Here is a 24,996-nt window from a genome sequence, read left to right as displayed (position 1 = left end):
AGGTTTCTTTTACCTCAAAATCAAAGATATATTTCATGGGGTTATCTGTGAGCACTGATAACTCTGAGGAATGGAGATGTAAGAAAAACCAACAAAACAAAAATTAAACACTTACCAAAAGCTAGATAAGTTTTGTTAAGTGCATACTGTTGTTTTGACAGTTTGAGAATCTGCACAGATTTTACATTTTATTACACTGACATCAAAAGCTGTATTGATAGGAAAGGACCACATTTCTAACAAAGAGACAGATAAAAATTAGCATTTATCTTCTGGTGATATCAGGCTTTCTAATGGTAAGTCATAGTATTTTCCTCTGCTTGCAGAGAACTCTCTCAGGGAACTGAAAATGCAAAGAAAGGTTAAGACTTCCCAATTAGGGATATGATGGAGAGCAATCCTTGAAAAGATTTGTATAAATTGCACACACGAAATACAAACAATGCAAACATCTCTGTATACAAAATATGCAGTTGTGCATTCAAAAAGGGTAATGGCATGCAATAATGGGAAATTATTTGAACATCTGTTTGCACATTAATCTGCATATTTTTGCACATGCAATCATCCATTTGCATCAGCATATTTTGCATGTCGCATGCACACGTTAGACACCTGTTATTAAAAACCAGGTCCATAATGTGCCGCTGATTCATTTGAATATAATTCCATTTTCATGAGATTTATCATAGAATCCAAAGGGTAGTACTTGTTTAGGAAAGTAGACAATTTACACAGGATGATATGAGGGAAATAACCATGTGCTTCTCCCTCATCAATCTATGGAAAGTAGGCTTATAGATCAGAGAGGGAACCAAATCCATAGTGAATGAAATCAGAACAACATGGCCTAGATGAAGCCTGCTATACTCCAGCTACTTTCTTCTGAAGAAGAGGTGGTCAAACACTGGGGCGCATGCTCATCATGCGTGCCGAGCACTAGGTGTGCCTAGCAAGTACAAGTTAGTATATAGTACAAGTTCAGTAAGTATTTGATGATTCCTGGGTTAAGAAGGGAATGCGTGATTTAATTAAATGTTACATTTAGCTAATAGTTGCTGAAATTAGATAATATATCAGACTCTATTATGACTGCTTTTGCAGGCCTATCTCAGTTAACCCATTTGGAAAGCACTTTGGGGGAAATATTGAGAGGCTGAACTAAAAAGACTGGGCTCTGCTACTAACTAGGAATATGATCTTAGACTGGTTTTTCTAATTTTGTAAAGTGGGAGACTGCACCGAGTCGGCAAATACATTCTACATATGGTGCCACTCTCCCCTTCTTTAACCGTGGTAGACATGAAAAAAAATTATCCAGGCACTTTTCCCCACTGAGTCTGGACTTTGCCATAAATTCCTTCTTAACAGCTCTCCAGGCAACCACCACCAACTGATCAAATTTGGCACACTAGATGAATCTATTTTCTATCTCTGGACTATATTATCTCTGAGACCTCATCCAAAAATTGTATCAAGAACTCTTACAGACCACTAAAATCCTATAGTTTTAAAAAACTACCCCAAAGATCTGTTTGTTTTCTGGTTACAGTGTATCGTACATGCTCTGAAACTAGTTGACTACTGTGAGGATTTGAGAAATGCTTGCTCTCTGTAGCATTTCACTGTAATAGCATTTTTAATGTATTTAACCCATGAAATACGCCCAAGAAAAATTGATGTTCAATATATTTCCCTCTTTTGGATTATCCCAAAAGCACTTTCTTCCAGGCAGTTATGCAAAGTGGATCAGGAAAGCAAGCAAGAAGCAGTACTTTGCACGGCACAGACCTTCAGTATGGAAGAAAGACAGCAGCCGTGATCCCAGCTTCTGCCAGACAGAGCGTTGGTGGTGTGAGAGAAAGCACAGAAACCTGGAGGCACGTTAAAAGGACACATTCAGATTCTTCAAGTAGCATGGAAAGATAGGAAACAAATGCCGCTCTCAGTGAAGATAGGTTTGAAAAAATTCCCGGAGAAATCCTTCAGTGTGATAAGCATGACCAACAGCTGAAATGAATCCATCAGAAGTAGGAACTTAGACTTTGCTTTGAGTCCAGCCCTATGCTATGTTCTTAGAGAAGTTCAGTAAGAGACTGGAAGACAGTGCCTGCTTTGGGAGAAACTACTTTCATGTTGGAAGAAACAGAACTTACAGATGACATTACAAAACTACTTATAAACCAAGGATGCTCTTTTTCTATCCAGCTTTATCTAGACCCACCTAGCAACATTTCCATCAACTACCTCACTTTGAACAGGGTGACTTCAACAAAGAGTTCCCTGAGTACTCTTTATGTGAAGTAAAATGCTCCCTCTTATCGTTTTATCACTTGAATTCCTTTTCCTATTTATTATGGCACATGTTTTCAATTTATGATGGTAACAGGGACGTGTTTTTCTTGCCCGCACATTACATGTTGCTCCTGCTTCTGCAACCAGCAGGTTACCTTACCCTCAGGAACTCCTTTCTCCCATTCTTAGTCCTACTGTTTTGGGTGAGAATAACTGATGCTCACACTCCAGCTCTAAGGGCGGGTACATGATCCAAGACTGGCAGTCCTAGGATTTGCAGGAAATGATGGGTAGGAGAAAGTCAATGTATGGCTGGACTAGTTAATGGCCACAGACAGAAGCTGACTAACAATAAAACCAAAGAATAGCAGAGGCAAGCAATGGAAGTTGACCAATTGCTACAGGCATAATGTGAACACCAGAATACAGCAACGTCTGATTCTAGCTAAGTTCCTGGACTTTTCATTTATCCAAACCTAATTCATTTCCCTCCCCACTCACCACCCAGCTCTAATCTAGCATAAGGAAGCAAATCAACCCGGTGAATTCACTCCACGCCACTGGCAGGCATTGAGGCAGTCAGTTGTCCCCATTTAACAAAACCCATATAAAAAGAACTTAAATCCTTTTCCCTAAATCAGTCATGAGGGTCAACAAAAATGCTGAAAACAAAAGTTATCTTTTAAAAACTAAATAAGTTGATGCATCACATTATTATAAATTACTTTCTAAGCTATTTTCTTACCTTTGTGGGACTACTAACCAGATCACATTTTCTTCACATTGCACAGAACCCTCCTAATATAAACTTCTGGGAAATATCTGGAAATAAGAAAACCACCCGGATTGCCCTTGATGGTAGTCTTCCCTTGAGTGGGGATTCTTTCAAGTTATTAGTAGATATTTTTTATGAAATGGGGTATCTAATTATTAAGAAGAATTTCAGGATTCCAAATCCCTGTCTGTTTGTGGAACTAATAGTGTTAATTCTCATTTATAGCCCCTTCTCCTGCTTAATTCCCTGAAAAGTTCAGCCACTAAGACCCTCAGGGGGAAATGCCCAAGTAATATAAATCCCACCTCAGAGCTGAATTCAGGGTATCCCATAAGAACAGCCAGAGATCACTTTGATGGTCATCTCAGAGTTCTAGCAGATACCAGGTCATTTTGCCTGTCCCCAGAAAGCCATGTATATAATGGAATGATCTAGCTGATAAAAACAAGTAATAAAGAAACAAACAAGATGAAGAGGGGTTAAGTTCTCATGCATAATGTCAGAGCAAATCTGTAATAACTACCTAACTAAACCTCCAAACCCTTAGCTCATCGCCTGACCTAAAATGTCACCCTGCTGTTTTAATGAAAGTTAGCTGTGGGAACATCTCCATCACAGCATCCCTACCACCAATATCACTTTTAAACTAAGCATTTGTTCTTTTTAGTCTATTTCCTGTTTAGAAATCGCTTCTATTTTAAGCAGCATGTTTACTTTTTCACCTTTTTCTAAGAGGAATTGCATTTTATTAGCTGGAATCCAAATACAGCTAAATGAGGAAAACTCAATAAAGGAACTGAGAAAAAAATTTCACCCAATAAATTTGCTGAGAAATGCCAAGTTGGTGGCTGTGCCTACAGCCATTTTAGTTATGAGACACATAGTAGGAAACAGTTTTGGGGTTTTCAACCATTAGTTTATAAATTGAATAAGATAGATGTGTTCATTCATATGAAGTAATGTAATTTTTCCTGGAAAAGTTTAATATTATACAAATCCATTAGCATATTTACAAATTAATCTTCCCCTAGGAAAAAAAGATTGAAGATTTATAGAAGGAAGAGCTTTATTACTTTTAAAACGGCATTTTTAAAGAAAATAAAAGAAAAAGAAGGAAAATTATATTGAACTATAAATGCCTTTTTATGACTAACGGTTTTGTAACACCAAAATTTATGAAAGAAAAGAATAGAGCAGAGCATAGAGTTTTCAAGTAGCTCAGAGAAATTGCAACTCCTATATCACAAAATGCACACACCTATAAAACTAAACCTGTTTATGTGAATGCAAGCTAAATAATATTAAATTAATTAGACACTCAAGGCTATTAAAGTAAAAATCCCCTGGGAAAAAAAATTTTTTGATACAAATTCTCAAGCTACTTGTTCTAAGTTTTGACAGGAAGGGATTTTTAAACCTTCACACCAGTGACAATGAAAACCTGTGTCCATTTGATTTCTTTCTCAAACTCCCAATGACTTCTTAATGTTGAACAAGTAACTGATGACATAATTCCTGACACTCCATTGTCATAAAATGGACTTTCCTGTCAAACAGAGAAAACTTGGAATGCTGCATAAAGGAAGTCTCAATTTATGAACAAATGTCCAACATATTATAAAAATGAAGTGATTTGACTTCCTTCAAATAGTCTCTGCTCATTCCTAGCACTTACTTTGTGAATGTCTTTTTTTTAAAGGACAGGTTAAGTGAACTTTCTATATAAACACAGGATGCAGCATATTAAGAGGAATTCTTAACATGCAAATTTAGTGATGTATTAATAACTGCTTTTTGCAACATTTCAAACTACTAAAAAATCAAAGTATTAGCTATATGAAGATATTCTTTCACAGAAAATATCTGTTGCAATGTTTTCAGCATATCATCATACATAATTTTTCAGGCTAAAAGACATAGTAGTAATAATAATGATATTAATGATGATTTTATATTCTTCATTTATTGATCACCTTCTGTATTCCAGTAAATACTTTAATGCATTATCTTATTTAATCCTCCCAGCAACCCTATCAAGTAAATACTGTCATCATTCTAAGATGAGAAAATTAAGTTTCAAGATAATAAATATTTAAACATCCAACTAATAAGTGAGGGAACTCAGAATGAAATTCCAACCCCTTTGATTCCCAAGTCTATACTCTTAACCTTTAAGTTCCAGCTATTTTTTCCTAATATCTTAACAATGCAGCATTCGGAGGTGGAGCCTGATCACTGAGGAGGAGTCCTGGAAGGGTTTATCTTGTCCCCAGACCCTTGCTCTCTTTTGCTCTGCTTCCCATCTTCCATCAGGTAAACAGCTTTCCTCCATCTCACCCTTATGCCATGATGTACTTCTGCCTTGCTTTAGGCCTAAAGCAATAGAGTTAGTCAACTATGGACTGAAACTTCTGACACTGAGCCAAAATAAATCTTTCCTCCTCTAAGTTGTTTTTCTCAGGTACTTTGTCCCAGTGATAGAAAACTGACTAATATAAGTATAATTGTGCCACCATAGCTCCCATAAAGCATCTCGTTTTCAGGCTACACGTCCTCAAATACAGTAGTCATTCCTCAAAGGGTAATTGTCAAGTTGTCTATCTTTTCTTGTGCCCCTAGGTTCACTGAACATCCAGGCATCTCTTTAAAAAGGACACCTCAACTGAGCATAGGCCTTCATGAGGTCTTGATCATCAAGAACAATAAGCTTCCTGATACTGAGCTCCAATCTGTTTCACCTTGGAGCTCTGACATCATGTATAAAGATGGCAATTCATTTCTAAGATTAGCTAGAAGATCTATTATTAGCCAGATAGTATAGAGACAGTACCTCTGAAAACATTTGTACTATTTTCCTTTTTGAATGACTTACTCACCCAATGATTCACTAATAGCTTTGACTTTGGATGAAACCCCAGGGCAAGAGCCAAGCCTGGAGAAGAAGACCCTTCCCCTAAAATCCTTCTGTGATAAGCTTGATATCAACCAGACAAGTTTAATCACAATAATCAATACTCTTCCTAATCCTGTGTGTGTGAAAAAGAACTGGATTCATCAAGAGTATCATTTGAAATACTTGAAGATCATTCTGGAAAAACACCCAGAGCACCTTTTTAACTAGATTGAAATATCAAATTCCTGTGACAGTTGTTTTAGTCAGGTTTGAGTTGCTGTGACCAAAACAGCCGAAAAACAATTTAGAGAAGGAAAAGTTTATCTTGGCTCATGGTTCAGAGGTTTAGTCCATGGTGGGCTGATTCCATGGCCTAAGGTGAGGCAGACATCCTGGTGGAAGGGCATGGTGGAGGAGCCCTGCTCCATTCATAACAGACAGGAAGTAAAGAGGGGAAGTGGGGAAGGGGCTACAAGGAAGATGAACCCTTCCCAGGGCACCGCCCTCCCAGTGATCCACTTCCTGCAGCTATGCCCCACCTACATACAGTCACCACCAAAGCTAGGATGGACTAAATAGTTTACAGTACTCACAATCCAATCATTTCACCTCCCAATCTTCCTTCACTAACACAGGAGCTTTGTGGGGACACCTCATATCCAAGCTATAACAACAGGGATGATGGTGGTCAAAATCTCATGGAAGACAAGGATAAGCAAATAGTGTAATAAATGTGTATAAAGCATTTCTGCCATCAATATATTGCTTCACATTAATAGGTAAGAGAAAAGAACTGGACATGCAGATAACTATTTTACATTTCACTGAGTAAATGGCATCAGAACTGAAGAAAACAGGGTTGGCCTTCCAGATTAGGATACTCTTCAAACTTCCTCTCCTGAAATGTGCTGCAGTCCATCACACTTAACCTGCTCTTTCCACACCTCCAGACGGAGATACCCACAGATACACCTATTTACTTTGGCATGAACTCAAAGGAATAAGCTTGCAAAGCTGATCCTTTCTTTGTGCATTAACTTCAATTTCTCCTTTCCACACTGGCACGGCAAGAACATCAGGTAGATCCATTTACTTCCACCCCCTCATCCCACCGCTGCTCCTAAAGTGACATATTAATTATGGCTTGTTTGAAATTTTCTCTTACAAATGTAGGCTCAGACTTCAACACCTAAATGAATTATATATACACCCTGCAAGCCTGTTTGTTTCAGGTTTCTTAAAGGAAGAAAATGAATGCAGTGTATTAATCATCAAACTGATGTCCCTGATGAAAAAATAAATTATTTAAATGAGTAACACTCTGGGTTTTTTTTTTTTTTAATTATGCTACTTTCTAGAAAAAAAAAAAAATTTCACCATTTGAAAGGTTTTCAAGCAAGTTAAAATTTGAAAAAAAAAAAAGTTGTAGTTTACTACCAAGATGGTACAAGGACCAGAATAAAGCTGTACATAGGCTACACAGTTAGAGTTAACCCAAACTGTTGAGTCTCATTATCAATTGGTTCTGCAGTTATTGAATTTGTTGGATGGTAATCTAAAATGCAGGATCTAAAAGTGCAGATTGCTACACAGATAAACACATTTTATCCCCCTCACAGACAAAGATCATTAAAACCCCAATATAAGATTTGTTTTTAGTCTTAACTTCCTAGTGTACAGAGTGAGGAAGACAAGCGGAATTGGCATATATGTGTTTATCCAGTGTTTATTCAGTCTATTTAAACTTCCTAGAGAGCAAATTCTTCAAGTTTCCCATTTTATTTAAAACCATACAACTAAAAATTACAGGGATGAAACTACCAATAAGATCAAATACAAGGAGAAAGATATAAAACTCAACAGGGGAAAACCACCTTGACTAGAAAGTAAGTCGTCAGAGAAGTCATTGAAACCACCACCTAGGATGTGCAGCATCAGTGAAGGGAGAAGAAACAAATACCCAGGAATACCCAGTGAGAACAATTTACTAAACTCAGCAGGTACAGGGAAGAAATTCAGCGATGAGAATTATATTTGTTAGGGGAGACTAATTGCTTTTTAAGAAGAGGCAGATTGAAAATGTATAATAGTGTAAATTCAAGAGAGTTTGGGGTATTTAAATCATGGTCTGAGTGGGTGAATATGTTGATGGACTCTTCTTCCACATTGTCACTGGAGGACTTGGCTTATGCGTGCCCTACCACTTTCAACAAGACTTGCTGGAGGTCATCTGCCTCCTAGCCAGCAGATCAGGGGAACAAGAATGGACAAGTGTATATGGCAATTTTTAATGGGCCAGGGTGTGAAGTCTACCACTTCTACTCGAATTCATTTGGCAGAACTTGTCACATGGCCACAAGTAAATGTTAGACCAACTGAGAAGGGTAGTTGTACCTTGACAGTACCCCTGTGTGATGGTGAAGGCTATGCTTTGTTATTAATCAGTAGCTGTTCTTGCCACTATAAGCCCCTGGGGTCATTATACTCGTGGTCACTCTTCTTCCCACACATAGAACCCATTCAATAATATCCTGAAAAGACACAATTCACTTACCGTATTTGTTTCAAAGTCTGCGGGCTGCTGATTTACCGGGTTTTTCTCTTCAACTTTAAGTGGTTTCTGGTCCCATGACTTGTGAACTAAGAAGGTTTGCTTTTTGCCTTCCTCATGCATACCTCTATATTAAAAACAGTGCAAGAACAAGGACACTTTGACAGATTCTATAAAATGGTGGATACACAGTAATGGTGGATTCCTTTCAATGATGAAACCCTGCTGGGCAGTCTGTGAAGCCCGGATTCATGAGAATTGGTCAAGGTCCAAGTCCTTGCTTCAACTCGCCAAGAGAATCTGCAGTGTGCATTGTTCTGCGCGACCTCTGACTTCACCTCCTGGGATACTTTTCCTTGTTCACCATCCTGTGTGTCTCCATCTGAAGCAAGCATGGAAAGATGTGCTCATTTCTAGAGGTCAAAATCATCACTGTCCAAATTTTCTCGTTTTGAGAACTGAGGGTTGTTTTATGATAATCAGGAGGTTTGTTTTTTTTTTTTTTTTTAGGACCATAATCATTGTTCTATTGGCAACATGCTTCCCCCAAATCTTTGTCAGAATCTGAGGTATTTGTTTCCACTCAGTGCATGAGTAATCATCCTCCTTTTTTCAGATTAAAGACTTGAACCACTTGCATTCTTTTTTTTTTTTTCTATTGTTTACTATCTTGTTTTACTACATTGTTTTGCTTTCTAGTTTTGTTCCTGCAAAATGTTTTCAAGGCTTATTTGTGTTTAAACATATCAACCTTTCATTTATTCCTTTTCCTACCTGAGTAGTATTCCATTGCATGGAAATACCACATTTTGCTTATTCACTCATAAGTTGATAGATATTTGAGATTTTTCTACTTGAGGATTTTATGAATAATCCTACTATAAACATTTATGTACAATTTTGTGTATATGTTCTCATTTCTCTTGGATTCATACCTAGAAGTGGAATTACTGGGTTATCTGGTAACACTGTATTTAACCATCTAAGGAATCAGCAGAATGTTTCCCATTACGGCTGAACTAATTTACATTCTCAACATCACAATATCATCACATCCTCACCAGATATTATTATCTGATTATTTTTCATATCCACCCTAATGTCAATCACTTCTCCTGTGCTTATTTGAATATCATCTTTAGAGAAATGTCTGTTGCACTTATTTGGCCATTTCTCAGTCATTTCTCAATAGAACATTTTCTTACTGTTTTGTTGTAAGGATTCTTATATATATTCTAAATAGAATTCCCTTATCAGAAATATCACTCATAGTTTTTTCCCATTCTGTGGTTTGTCTTTTTACTTTCTCAAAAGGTAATTTTTGATGAGTCCAATTAATCCATTATTTTGTGTTTACTTGTGCTTTTGGTGTTGTACCTGAAAATTCATTGTCAAATGCAATATCCTGATAAGTTAGCCCTATGCTTTCTTCCAAGAGTTTTATGATCTTTGCACTTAAGTTTGGATCAATCATGAATTTTGAATTAATTTTTGGAGACCATGTGAATCAATGTCCAATTTCATTATTTTGTATATAGTGATTCAAATTCCATTGTTTGGGAAAAAAAAAAAAAAAAAAAAAAAAACCTTCTTTCCCTATTGAATTGTCTTGACGATCTTATCAGAATCAGTCAACCTTTGAAGTGTGTTTATTTTTTGGACGTTCAATTCTATTTTGCAAATCTATGTCTATCCTAATGCCATTAGCACAGCATCTTCATTACTCTTCCTTTGGAGTGCACAGTATTTCACAACTAGGAAGTATGGCTCTCCCAACTCTTGTTCTGCCTTTTCAAGATTGTTTTGAATATGGTACTTTAAAATACTCCATGCATTTTATACTTAGTTTGTCAGTTTCTACAAAGAAACCAGCTGCTATTCTGTCTGGGATTACATAGAATCTGTAGATTAATTTGAAGCATACTCACTTCTTAACAATATTGAACCCTCAATGCCAGAACATGGGTATTTTTCCATTTACTTACTTTTAAAAATTTACTCGATGTTTTATAGATAGATTTAAGAGTATACTTTTTTACATCCTTTATTAGATTTTTCCTATTGTTTCATTACTATTGTAAATTAAATGGGTTTCTTATTTTCACGTCATACCATTTATGGCAAATGTACAGAAATATAGCTCATTTTTGAGTTTGAATTTATGTCCTCCAAGTTGGTTAAACACATTTCTTAGCTCTGATAGTGTTCCAGTGGATTACTGGAGATGTTCTAACATAAACTAATGTAATCTGTGAATAGTTTTACTTCTTCATTCCAGTTGCAATGCTTTTTATTTCTTGACTCACTGCCCTGGTCAGAATCTGTTGTGCATCAGTAGTGAGAGCAGGTGTCCCTGTCTTCCTCTTGGAGGGAAACCTCCTGTCTTTCATCACTGAGCACTATGTCACCTGTGGGCCTTCAGGGTCACCCTTCTTTAGGTTAAAAACATCCCATTCTGTAACAAGTAGATTGAATGTTTTTATAATGAAAAGGCATTGGATTTGTCAGATTCTTTTTCTGAATCTATTGAGATGAATATGCTGGGCTTTCTCCTGTTTTATTCTATTGATAAGGTGTATTACATCAATGAATTTTCAGGTGTTAAACCAACTTACATCCCTGGGGTAACTCACTTTGCCATAGTATAATTCTTTCATACATGGCTGGATTTTGTTTGCTAGTATTTTGTGAATGATCTTTTGCATCCATGTTCATAAAGATTTACCAATTTTTCTTGTGATGTCTTTGTGTAGTTTTGATATCAAAGTAATACTGGTCTCACAGAATACATTGGGAAGTGTTTATTTTTCTTCTAATCGTTGGAAGAGTTTGTGAAGATTTTAATTCTTTTGTAAATATTTGACAGAATTCACCAGTGAATTAATCTGGTCCTGGTCTTTTATTTCTGGATAGTTTTTTATTACTAATAAAATCTTCCTCTACTTGTTATAGATCTTTTCAGATTATATCTTTCTTCTTGAGTCAGTTTGGTAGTTTATGTTTTTCTGGGAATTTGTAAATTTCATCAAAGTTACATAATTTGTTGGCATACAACTGCTCATAGTATTTCTTTATAATGCTTTTTATTTCTCAAAAGTCAGTAGTAATGGCCTCCCTTTGATATTTGACTCCTGAAATTCAACTTTTCCTTCTCTCTAAGTTTTCTCAATTTGGCGATTTTTTCAAAGCATCTGGTTTTGGTTTCATTGATTTTCTTTATTGATTTTCTATTCTCTATTTCATTAATTTCCATTTGATTATTATATTCTTCATTATCTTGGTTCTAGGTATATTTGTTTTTATTTTTCCAGTATCTTAAGAGTGAGTCAGGTTAGATTGTCGATTTGAGGTCTCACTTCTTTTTAAAGATAGGCATTTACACCTAAGAACTATACACTATATAGCTAGTATACACTGTATACTATACACTGTACTAGCTACATTCCATAAATGTTCATATTTCCATGTGTTGTCATTCATCTCAAATTATTTTTTAATTTTAATTTTTCTCTGAACTATTAATTGTTTAGGATGTGTCATTAATTTCCACGTATTTTCCAATTTCTAAAATTTCTAGATATTAATTTCTAATTGTATTTAATCATAATCAGAGAAAAAACTTTTTATATTTTTATCCTCTTAGATTTATTGTTTCATTTTTATGCCCCAGTATATGGTGTATTTATGGAGACTGTTCCACAAGCACTTGAGAAAAATATGCATTTTTTGGTAGCATAATCCACAGATACCTGTTCTATGTTTGTGGTGTTGTTTGATTTTTCTATCACTTTGCTGATCTTCTACCTGTTGTTCTCTATTACTGAAAGTAAGAAAGTGAAGTATCCAACTATTATTCCTAAATTATCTATTTCTCTCATCATTTCTGAAAACTAATTTCTTCTATTTTAGTATTGTTATGCACATACATATTTATAATTTTTACATTTTCATCTATTGACCCTTTTACCATTATAAATTGTCTCCATATCTAGTAGCATTTTTGTTGTAAAGTCTGTTTTGCCTGATACTAATACAGCTGCCTAGTTTTCATTATGATTGCTATTGGAATGATAATCCTTTTTTCATCTCTTTACTATTTGTATGTTTGAATCTAAAGTGTAACTCCTGTAAACAACAAATAGTTGGGTCATGTTCTTTTTTTGTTTTTGTTGTTTACCTAGTCTGACAATTTTTGCTCTTTCACATTAGTTTTTTTTCTACTAATCATGAATATATTATGATATAGTTCATTATTCCATCTTAGGCTTTTGTCAATTTTTGTTCCTGTTTCTCTTTTACTGCTTTCTTTTGCTCTAAGTGAATATATTCTCTTATAACATTTGAAGGTCTTCAATAATTTTTTACTATACTTTTTAGTAATTTATTTAATGGTTGCCTTTTAAGACTTTCCTATTTACCTCTTAACTTATGAAATCAGCTTTAAATTATACTAACTTATCTCCAATGAGAGAAATGTTAGTCCTACACAGCTCTACTTCCTTTTTCACTCTTTATTATTGTTACAGAACAATATAATTTTATATTATATAATTATATAATTATTATACTAATGTGTATAATTACATATATAATTTTATATCAAAAAATGTTAAAATTTAACAAGGCATTGCACTTTATATCATTTTATATCCTTTAAAGATGCTAAGAGTGAAAAAGACAATGAGCACATTTTATCACTTGTAATGTTAATCTTGTTTATCATTGCTGTTCATCAATAAATCAATCTGTATTTATCACAACTGACACTCATTTTAGAGTGTCCTTAGCCTTGAACTTCTCTGTGCTCTATTGCAACTAATGCCCATTACTTTGGAGAAGTTTAGAAAGATCTCTATGGCCTGCTTCTTCTCCCTTCTCCATTCCCCACCTCTGTGAAAATCTCTGTGCAGTGGTTGGGATGGCAGAGAAATCACCAGTTTCTCTCAATAATACTCTCACCTTCAGGAACTTGGCACCCAGTAGACTGGGGCAGGGTATGGAATCAGCTGCAGTCTCTTCAACTGCCTCTCTGGGCATGTAGGTCTGTACCCCTGAGCAAGGGCAAGGACAGCTGGTCTCTGGTGCTCCTGGGAGAACCATACCCAAGGTGGAGCTCCTTCCCATCAGGGTGAGCCAGGTAGAGAAGGAAGACTCAGCCAAACTTGACCAGAATTTAGCTTCAGCAAGAGTTAGCTGGGATAGGATGATAAATTCTGATGCTCTATCCCTCCCAGGAAGAAAGCTCACCAACAGGGCACCAGGAGGGGCCTTGTGTTCTTGCCCTCACCAGCCTAGATTGGAATTTCTGCCTTTCTGAAAGGAGAGGGAGGAAGCTGACTTTTTACCTAATTTTAGTGTTTGGAATTAGTATTTCATTTGCTGTATATCCATAGGGTCATTTCCAGGGATCGTATGTTTTTTATGTTTTACCTATTTAAGTGGGGAGGAGGTCTGCAGGGCTCTGCGTGTTGTCCTTCCAAATGTAGAACTCCCAACCCCTTTAATTTCATCTTTGATATTGTTGAGTCTGTTTCTTTAATGAGAAGTATTACTGGGACTTGGACAAAGTTTTCTTTCCTCAGCCTTGTTACTTACTATTTGGAGTGCAGAGCAGTCGTTTTTACATTCCTGGGAAGCAATTTATAATTATGAATCAACCTAGTCTTTCTTGAGGTCATCTAATTGTTGTTATATCTTGTTAAACGCAGCAAAGAGAAACAAACATTCTGGCTCTTGCTAACAACTTTCCCTAGACTGGCACGTTCAGTACATCTTCTTTCCGGATTGTTATTTACAACATTTTACCAAATGCTTATAACCATGTAATATAAATCTTCAATATCGTTCCACTTCCCAATATTTGTCTTCTTGCTTTCTACTGATCACCTGCTCTTAAATCAATGCCCTGTTTTGAAAAATCTGATATGGCAATAATATAATTCAAGAATTAAATTCTGTATTAAATGAGGCAAATATTCATATAAACCAAATCAAAGTTTTCTTCTTGCTTATATAATACTACTAGACCAGTGAATAAATCAGTAGTGTAGTATTCTTACTCAAATTGATACAAAAATAAAATGAAGAGACCACTTTGAATGAGATGTAAAATATCTTTCAAGCAACAATCAAGAATTTATATTTATTGTACATAAAATTAGGAAAGTCATGGAACCACACATGACTCAGCTATCCTGCTTATCAGTATATATCCAAGATTTAAAATCAGCATACTACTGTGATGCAGCCACATCAATGCTTATAGCAGCTCAAGTCACAATAGCTAAGCATGAAACCAACCTAGATGCCCATCAACAGGTGAATGGATAAAGAAAATGTGCATACATACAAAATGGAATATTACTCAGTCATAAAAAATAATGACATTATGGAATTTCCTGGGAAATGGATGAAACTGGAGACTATCATGTTAAGTGAAATAAGCCAGTTCCAAAAGGTCAAAGGTCAAATGTTTTCTCTGACATGTAGAAGTTAATCCAAAATAAGGAGAAGGGGATTTAAAAAAAGAGAAAGGAAAAAAATGGAGAGGGAATTTCATCAAAATAGAAGAAAGATCAGTAGAGGAAGGGGATTGAGGAGGAAGAGGAAAAAATGATGGGAAAAGGGGAGGGCAGTGGAATGAATCTGCCTGAACTCTTCCTATGTGCATAGATGTGGCATGATGGGGTGAGTCCCAGCATCAGATGTAACCACAGGACACAAATTTAATTTTTAAAAAAAGTAAATTCTACATGGATTAAAGGAAGATTAGGGAGGGGACCAGGGATCAGGGGGAAGTGCTGGGGAATGAATTGGAGCCAGTTTTGTTTCATGCTTTTATGATTATGTCAGGGTGTTTCCTGGTACTGTAAATAGAATTTAAAAATTAGAAAAGCTTATGAAACCTCTCTCCATCATGAATACAGAGATTTTTATGGGCAAGTGTAGGCACAAAGCATCATTAGGCTGAAAGCTTTTTCAAGTTAATTTGAAGGTATGTTGAGAAGGGCATTTACAGAACATGGTAAGGGGGCGGCGGGGGGGTTGAACTCCTGAAGCATTGGGAAGTATTTTCATTTCTTACATTGGTGGAGGATGACACTTGGGAGAGAGGCACTGGTTCCTCTGTTCTTACACTTTCACATAAGTATGGAAATTCCACTTCATTCCTTGGAAGAGAAAAATTAATAAAAGGGAGCGCTTTTAGTTTGTTTCGGTTCTGCACTCCATCCTATGGTGGTTTGGGTTCCATTGTGGTCCCCAAAAATTCATGTTAAAAGAATAAATCCCGGAACCTCAGAATATGACTGTTTTAGGCTATAACACTCACAAAGAAGAATTAAGGTGAAATGGCATCGTATGGCAATAAGACTAGTGTCCTTATAAGAAGAGAAGGGCAGGATCTAGAAAATAGGCCCAGGGTTGCCACCTGCTCACAGTGAGAAGGCAGTCATCCGCAAGCTAAGGAGTGAGGCTTCAGAAGCAACAAGCCTGGGGCCCCTTGAACCCCGACGTCCACCCTCTAGAACGCCGGTTGTGGTAGCCATCCAGTCTGTGGGCGCTGTGGCAGTCCAAGCAAACAAATACATAGGGTAGGGAGGGTAGTGTACAGTTGGTTAGTTTAGGAGAAGTCACGAGGCAAGCACAAAGCTTCCATCTGTAAGCAGTGGACAGTGAGCCGGCATCTCTCCCCTGCCCAGAACACAGTTGGTAAGTAAGCACTGCGGACCGAGTGCAGTGAGAGAGGCCATTAGTGAAAAACGAACAGCTCAGATATGCTCGCGTCTGGGGGAAATCTAGAAGCTAAGGAGAGAAAAAAATGTAGAAACTATGTACTCCAGAGATCCCAAAATATGGAGAAGAGCTGTGTATTTAGGATTCTTCCCAGGGACCTCAGGAGCTGACACCCACATTGACCTACAGTCAGTAGTGGGAACCTGGAGTGGGGAATATGGTTCTAAGCAGCTGATCAGAATAATATCATATCCGCTGACCAGATTCTTTAGATCCTACCACACTAAGGGGCAGCCAACACTTGGATGGTAGTATATTTTGAACAGATGGAATAGGACTTGGATATGAGCCACATGGACAATTATTGGCTAAGGGTTTCACCAATTTTCTAATGAGGACTGTCATGGCTACCATCAACACCATGCTGGTTGACTAAAGTATACTACAAACATATAGAGCATCTCTAAGTGATGTGCAGTCAAAGCTAACACAACTCAATAATTGCAATTAGTTTAGTTGATAGTGTGGATACCATGACCATAGTGAGGAAAGTACAGGTTTGGAGCCAGATTTAATATCAAATAAAACATATGCCTTATGAGCGCCAGAGGCACTAGCTCCCAAACTGAGGAGAGAGGAGAGCAAGAGGGAGAGAGAGGCCCAAATGTGTTCCTGCTATTGTAAACGTGAGCAGGTTATTTTTATCTGAGTTTGTTTTCATATATGATTAATGGAGATCATAATAACTATTTTTGATAGTTCTTATAAAGACTAATTTTTTAAGAGAAAAGAGAGAATGTGTTTAAAAATAGGACAATACCCAGTAAATAACTATATCCTTAATTTATTTCCTTATCACTTCTGTCCACCTTTGCTCTCTGCAAAAAGTAACAAAAAAGCCCCCTTGGGTATTGTTCAAATGAGTTCCATATTATCGTCATAGTCAAATTCTGAGACCAAAGAAAGATCACTGACAGCTTCAATGAACCAGCTCTTGCACTATCGTGGATAAAACTTACAGGATCTTAAGCTTATTCTTCCAGAGGGTATGAATATGTGTATTTTTTTTCTATTTTGCCACCTCTTTCATCTTTATAGAATTGATAAAAAACAAAATCATTTGTTGAAAGAGAATAGAAAAAAAATATAACAGTGTGTCATAAACAAAAAATGTTTACAGCAGCTCAATTCACAACAGCCAAACTGTGGAACCAAAATAGATGCCCTTTGACAGATGAATGGATGAAAAAAATGTGGTATATATTCCAAATGGAATATTACTCTGCCTTAAAGAAGAATGAAATTATGGCATTTGGATATGAGCTACATGGACAATTATTGGCTAAGGGTTTCACAAATTTTCTAATGAGGACTGTCTTATGGCTAGCATCAACACCATGTTGGTTAACTAAAGTATACTACAAACATATAGAGCATCTCTAAGTGATATGCAGTCACAGGTAAATGGATGGAAGTGGAGAATACCATGCTTAGAGAAATAATCCAATCCCAAAGAACCAAAGGCCAATGTTTTCTCTGATATGTGGATGCTAATTCACAATAAGGGGGCAGAGGCAGCTAGGGAAGAATAGAGGTACTTTGGATTAGACAGAGGGGACAGAAAGGAGGGGAAGGGGTATGGAGATGGGAAGAATAGTGGAATGAATTGGACATTATTACCCTATGTACATGTATGATTATATGACCAGTGTGATTCTACATCAAGTACAACCATAAAAGTAAGAAGTTATACTTCATTTGTGTATGATATGTCAAAATGCATTCTTCTGTCATGTATAACTAATTAGAACAAATTTAAAAAATGGAAAAAGAAGAATCAATAAATGGGATAGTATCAAACTAAAAACCTTCACAGCAAAGGAAACGATCAAGAATATGAAGAGCAAGCCTACAGAATGGGAGAAAAGCTTTACCACCTGCACCTCAGATACAGCATTCATCTCCAGGACATATAGAGAACTCAAAAAACTTAACAACAAAAATATACATAACCCAATCAATAAATGAACTGAGGAACTAAACAGGTACTTCACGGAAGAAATATGATCAGTCAACAAATATATGAAAAAAATGTTCAATATCACTAGCAGTTAGAGAAATACAAATTAAAACTACACTGAGATTTCATCTCACTCCAGTCAGAATGGCAATTATCAAGAATACAAGTAACAATAAATATTGGTACGGTTGTTGGGGGAAAGGTCCTCTCATACATTGCTTATGGAACAGCAAATTGGTGCAACCACTCTGGAAAGCAGGATGGAGATTCCTCAGAAAACTTGGAATGGAACCATCATTTGACTCAGTTATCCCACTCCTCAGTATAGGTACAAAGAACTCAAAGTCAGCATACCACAGTGACACAGCCACATCAATGTTTATAGCAGTTCAATTCACAATAGCTAAGCTATTGAATCAAATAAGGTGGCCTTCAACAGTTGAATAGATAAAGAAAATGTGGTATATATACATAATGAAATATTACTCAGCCATAAAATACAATGAAATTATGGCATTTGCCAGTAAATTGATGGAACTGAAGTGCATCATGTTAAGTGAAATAAGCCAATCCCCAAAAACCAATGGTAGAATGTTCTATCTGATATGCAGACGCTGACTCACAGAGGATGGGGTGGGAGGGGTCACCAGATTGGACAGGGGGTAACGGGGAGTGGGGGAAAGTTGGGGATGGGAATGGGAAAGACAGCAGAATAAACAGACAACTTTCCTATGTTCGTATAGGAATACATGACCAGTGTAACTCCACATCATACACAAGCACAAAAAAGGAAAGTTATACTCCATGTATGTATGATATGTCAAAATACATTCTACTGTCACATATAACTAAAAAGAACAAATTTTAAAAAATTTAAAAATGAATTGTGTTAAACTTTTATATGCAGTATATGCTAACATGTATGTCCAGTAATATATGATTATCTCCCATTTTTGAGAATAAGATAAAAGCAGTGTAAGAGGATGAGTCAATCTCTAACCCTCAAAAACTATACAGAAAATAGTAGGAAACATAAAGTTCAGATAGCATATCACTCTGTTTATTATCTGTGCTGCAAGGAGCCAGATTCTCAGTGTGCCAAAGCAGTTGCCAGTTTGGCTAAGCACCCTAGGAAGAAATTTTCATTTCTTTTCACAACTTCAGGGAGTGGCCTTAAATACTCAAAGAATCCAGCCTACATATTCATAATCTCAAAAGTTTTGATTAGGTGCAAATTGCTCTCCAAATTACTTTTAAATCCTATCTAAGGCAATGAACTGCAGACTTTATAGGCAACATGTTCCTTTCTCTTGTTTCTGTTATCTTTTCCTTTCAGCTAATCCACTTTCCATAGATCAGAAGAATTTTGGGGGGAAACAAAACATTAACTTTCTGATTTTATTCTAATCCCAAATTCTCCCCCAACAACTTTCCTAAATCTATTCCCTTTATTATTTGTACTTGAAACACGGATTTAGGATGTAATCAGATTGAATCCATACTGTCATATCAATCAGTTATTTATTTTATTAGGCAAATATCGAGTCTACTTTATACAGGGTACAGGGCTTAGCTCTTGAGAGATCACCAGTAGGAACTAGGCTGATGGATACACTCAAATATAAAACCACACAATAACCATACTTTGACTTCTTTTCTCTATCTTTCACATTTTTACTCTAACTTATCCTTTCATTAAATAGTAATGCTCTATAATCAGATAAATAATGCTGAAAATCTGTTTTATGCATTTGGCTTCATATACAACATGCATAGCTGTGACATGCAATGAAATAACCCACTGTTTAAAGATCCCTGCAAAATCTACATGCTGTGTTCATTTTCAACAGAACAATCACACAATCTGAACACAGTATAAGCAATACAATATAAAGCAGAGAACAATCTTGTGGGTGACATACCAAAGTTAACTTAAACAGATTGATACAGTCCTCACCAAAAAATAGCAGGCACGGTGCACAGTTTGTTCCAAGCAGGATAAAATTTCTGAACTCTGGTGTAAACGCCCAGACCCCCTGAAGTGCTCTCATAGGATGTCATTCCCCAATGCAACGGCATTTTCCTCCACATCACATAGTTTATATGGTTTGGTAGAAAATGTGTGTAACTACATTAAAATCAAGAAATGACCTTCATGAGTAGGAAATAAGGTTTTAAAAGGGGGAAGCAAGTGATTACTTTCTCTAGACTTCATTTTTTTCCTCTTCCCCACAAATATTGTTACACATCCTTCACCTAATGCTCATTGACGAAGGTGACTAACAGAGATATGACAGCGGAAGTAACGGGTCCCTCCAAACCCAATGTGATTCCCATAGCACCAGCCCTGACCTTTCAGGTTTCTTTTTTGGCTTCAAAGCTCACTTAGTTGTTGAAACCATGAAAGTGTTAAGTGGGAGTAGTCATAAATCAGTATTTTAAAGTCTGCTGCCAGCATGAATTCTCTATATTTAAAAGGGGAGAGGGTAGTTTAAGACCACGCTCAACAGGACTTCACAGTTGTTAAATTCAGTTTTCAAGTGATCTGGTAACTGAAATATGACAATCTTTTTATTTTCAATTGGATTTCCCAAATACAACTGCATATCCACATACACCCATGAATGTTAGAAATGACAAAGTGAGAAATATCCTAAAATACAAACCACTTAAATTTAAAGGACATTTAAGTACAGGATTTTATTTGAAAGTACTTGAGCTTTTTATTTAAAAATACTTAAACTTTTTTCTTTATAAAAAATTATGTAACAATTCCTTTGCTTCTCTCTTTACCAAAATTAGAAACAATAACAAAAATTAGAGGAATATATCAAATACATTTGTAACTTGATCAATAAAGTGAAACTCATTAACAGATTTCTTTGAGAATGCAATATTTTTAGGAGTATATATTCTGGGAAGATCCGATGTTTGTATAAAAGGTTTGAAATAAATTATTTTAAGGTAAAGATAAGATTGCATACCCATATGAATAAGTTTGAAAATAAATTCTTAAAGTAAATCTGGAAAAATGGATAGTTTAATAATTGGGCATTTCCAAAACAATTGGTTATTTAAAGGAAGTCTACTGTTTTGGAGGACACATTTTATAGCAAGTCTTTTAGTAGAAATAAAGAGCCAGATTATGGTGTCTGTCACATCTCCAGACACACACAGTTGAATATGGCAAAAAAAAAAAAACCCATCTAAAAAAGGTCTGGTCAGATATTTAGTAGAAAAGGCAGCCGTCTACATGGTGTGAATTGAGAAATACTGGAGAGCATCTCTGCCAAAATTATCTGTTCCAGCCCCCATGTTCTTGTCACCATTTCTCCCGTAAGCATTTAGAATTCTAATCACTAGTCATTATTTTTTCGCATCATTAAAAATCTTTACCAGAAAGCAAACATATTATCTAAGAAGTCATTAACACCTTACCTTGAATTAAATCAATCAGACCATACAAATAGTTTACTTAAAGGCCTGGAGGGAATATAATAACAAACAGGTAATTTTGATGAGGGTATGGAATTTAAAAATACAACTCTTGGGCCATTTTCCAGGAAGGGATCCTAAAATACTGGGTTGTGTGTCAGAGGAAAAATTGTAGTCATAAATGCAAAGGTGGAGAAGATACATAAGGGAGAAAACCTACGGCATTATTTCCTCCATGCCAACGAATATAAAATCTGAGTATGATTGACAACTTCAAAACATGGTTACACTTCTAGCCTAAAGAATACAGACTTCAGTGGCAGCTCTCAACTTTATATTACTGACAACAATTCAGAGTGTTATAGAGTTCTCAGCACTAGCAGGTACCTGATCATAGACTGAACCAAAGTGTCAGACACAGCACACACGCATGAGCATTTTGCAGTGAAACACTCTTAACCTTAACACTTGCACACAGCACCATGGGTCATATTATTGTAAAAATCAGATAACCATTACTGAATTATTAAAATTACATTCAGATAATTCTGAGACAAGTGATAAATGTCAGTTGCAGAATATATGTTTGGGATCACAGAGAGGATGAAGGATAAGGGTATGATCAGTGTTTTTACTTCAGGCAGGTCAGGTGCTTGGTTCTGTTCTGATAGCCACAGTCCCACCTACCAGTTAGTTTTTTAAATCTTCAAGTTCTTTAGACTGTTGGCCTATAGTCCATACATTGCTCTGCTAGTCAAAAAAGGAAACTTCAAAATAAGGGCACGTTATTGAAAATTGCACAAATGGAAATTATCTGAAGTACATTAACAATAAAAGAATAAAGCTGTTAAACAAATATATTTTCATGCTTCAGAGCTATGTGTTTAACAGTCTAACTGTTCACTCATTTATTAAAAAAAAAAAAAAAAAAAAAAAAAACACTTCAGTTATTATCTCCTAGAGTTGAAATTAGATATTTAATTGACTGGAGGGAATGAAAGTCACTCACTTTTAAGTAAGGCAGTTACTTAAAAATATTTCGATAAAATGTTTCATATGATCACAATCAGCCCAAATTCTTGGCAAACTTTCTTTTCTGTATATATAGTTGTTTTTATAAATGTCATGCTGTAAGAACTAACTCCTTCAGAAACATGTTTATCTTAATTAGGAAAGTCAACAGACTTCTAATGGGAAGAAATGGGTATTTTTCTCTGTGGTATCGAAGGCATCAAAGGCCCCGTTCTCCTGCCAAACCAATCTTCCTTCCTTCCTGCCTTTTAAACCCAGGTGATTGCAGACAGCTGAGCAGGCATGTTCCCCAAAGCCTCTGCTGACCTGGCTCCTACTCCCATCCCTGCTCTGTCCTTCCATCTCTTGTGTAAGCTCTCTCCCTCTGCTTTTTTTTTTTTTTTTTGCCTCAGGAAACCTAGGGATATTCATGGCACTGAGGCAAATAATGTGGAATTAAAAACTAAATTCTTGAGGCCTTATCCTAGCAACAAGACCATCACCATCTGTTCAGAGGACAAGCCTGCCATTATCTGCTACATTCTTTATACAAACTCCATCACCTGTGAGGAGAAAAACACTGCCCCTTTCCTGGGTTCTCTTTGTCACAAGAGAGAGTGGCCTGTTTCCCCCAGATCCTGCAAATTTAAAGAAAGCAAATAGGACTAAGACTACTTTGAGCAAATTTAAAGCGATATATCAGAAGGCCCTAAATGGCCATTCCAAAGTAATCTGATAATTGTTATCTGTGTATCATAAAACCTGACAAAAATATATTGTTGATGTCTCTCAATAGCCATTATGTTCCTTAAATTAGAAAAGAGCAAATGGAGTGACTATGTCTGTATTTTCAGTGTTTAGAATCTCAGGCTTTTAGACATTGGCCTATAATCACATACTTTGCTCTAAAATGATTGTCCTAGTTGTTCATTTATTTTCAGCTTCAAAAATTTTATTCATTTTACCTTTCAAAACCACATTGAAATTTATATTTTGAAAATGGCATTAAAATGTTATTTCAGTGACTTCAGGGTGAGAATCAATTCATTTAGACATCTAGTGTAATCCAGGATGAAAATGTTTCCCTGGGAAAATGTTTAAAACAGTGAAGACAGTAACTAGGTAATATTTTATGCAGTAAAATTTACATTATTAGGAACAAACAAGGTTTGTTTCCTCTCCTAAAATAAGTCCATAGAAAAGAAGTAAATATCCACAGAGCATTTGAAAACCCCAACCAAAGGAGCAGATAAGGAAGAATCTCTACTATTTTCTTCCTAGAAAGAAATATACATAATCTGATCCGATAAATTCAGGAAAAAAATTTGTGAATTTCTACTATGTACATTATATAATGCACTATTTAGCATTTTTAAAAATTTGTCATGTTCTCTATGATAAACACATCAACAAATAGAAAGTACCCCTTGAAGCCTAGTAAATATTAGAACCAATTGTGTATGGCAATGGCACATACCTGTAATCCCAGTAACTCTGGAGCTGAGGCAGGAGAATCACAAATTTGAACCAGCCTTGGCAATTTAGCCAGACCCTATCTTAAAAGAAAAAAGTTAAAAGGCTGGAGATGTAGCTCAATGATAGAACACCCCTGGGCTCAATCTCCAGTACTAGGAAAAAGAAAGACAAGGACAGAGACAAAGAGAAAGAGAAAATATTAACTCTATAACTAGTATTTATCTGGTGTTTATTATTTTTAAATAATTTTTCCTAGATTATCCCATTTGGTACCCCTAAAGAGCCTTCCATGCAGACCGAGAGACCTTAACCATAACTCATCTAAAAACGAGGAAACCTAAGTTTATAAAGGTATTTTGGTTTGCCCCATGGCTCACCATACTAAGATTTTTAAATCTTCCTTGCTCAGATTTGAAGCAACTATGGTATCTAAAAAGATGTTATTTACATTCAGAACATCAGAAGAAATACATATGAGCACAAAGACTCAAGCTAAGGTAGCAACAAGTCTCTGTTATCTTGAACAGATAACTGATATAATGACTGGCCAATGTTTCAAGTGCCCTACATAGGTTCTGTTTTCATGAGTATGCCCAAATTTGTTTGTAAATTATGAACCAAAGTCAACCCTGTGGCTAATTTTACTCTCCCATTTTAGATTGCACTTTGTATGGCTATCATCTGTATATTGGGCAGTAACAATTTCCTACATGTGTCCCACATGGCTTTTGCTAAAATTGTCCTAGTCCCAGTCATAGTTGAAAGTCCTTGCCAATAAGGTAGAAATTCTGAGAAGCAGCTGAATA

At 36.0% G+C, this 24,996-nt stretch overlaps 1 long non-coding RNA gene across 1 annotated transcript in view; it reads right to left on the bottom strand.

The window, feature by feature from the left end:
* The window catches only part of LOC306658574, a 157,334-nt gene extending 133,088 nt beyond the window's left edge, over nucleotides 1-24,246 (bottom strand). The window contains exon 1 of the long non-coding RNA XR_013763085.1: nucleotides 24,192-24,246. This is a non-coding gene — a long non-coding RNA (uncharacterized lncRNA). The remainder of the gene's footprint in view (nucleotides 1-24,191) is intronic.
* Between the last annotated feature and the right edge of the window lie 750 nt (nucleotides 24,247-24,996).

The sequence above is a fragment of the Sciurus vulgaris genome (assembly GCF_902686455.1).
Source record: "Sciurus vulgaris genome assembly, chromosome: 3".
NCBI classification, from domain to species: Eukaryota; Metazoa; Chordata; class Mammalia; order Rodentia; family Sciuridae; genus Sciurus; species Sciurus vulgaris.
This window is presented reverse-complemented; position numbering and strand designations above follow the sequence as displayed.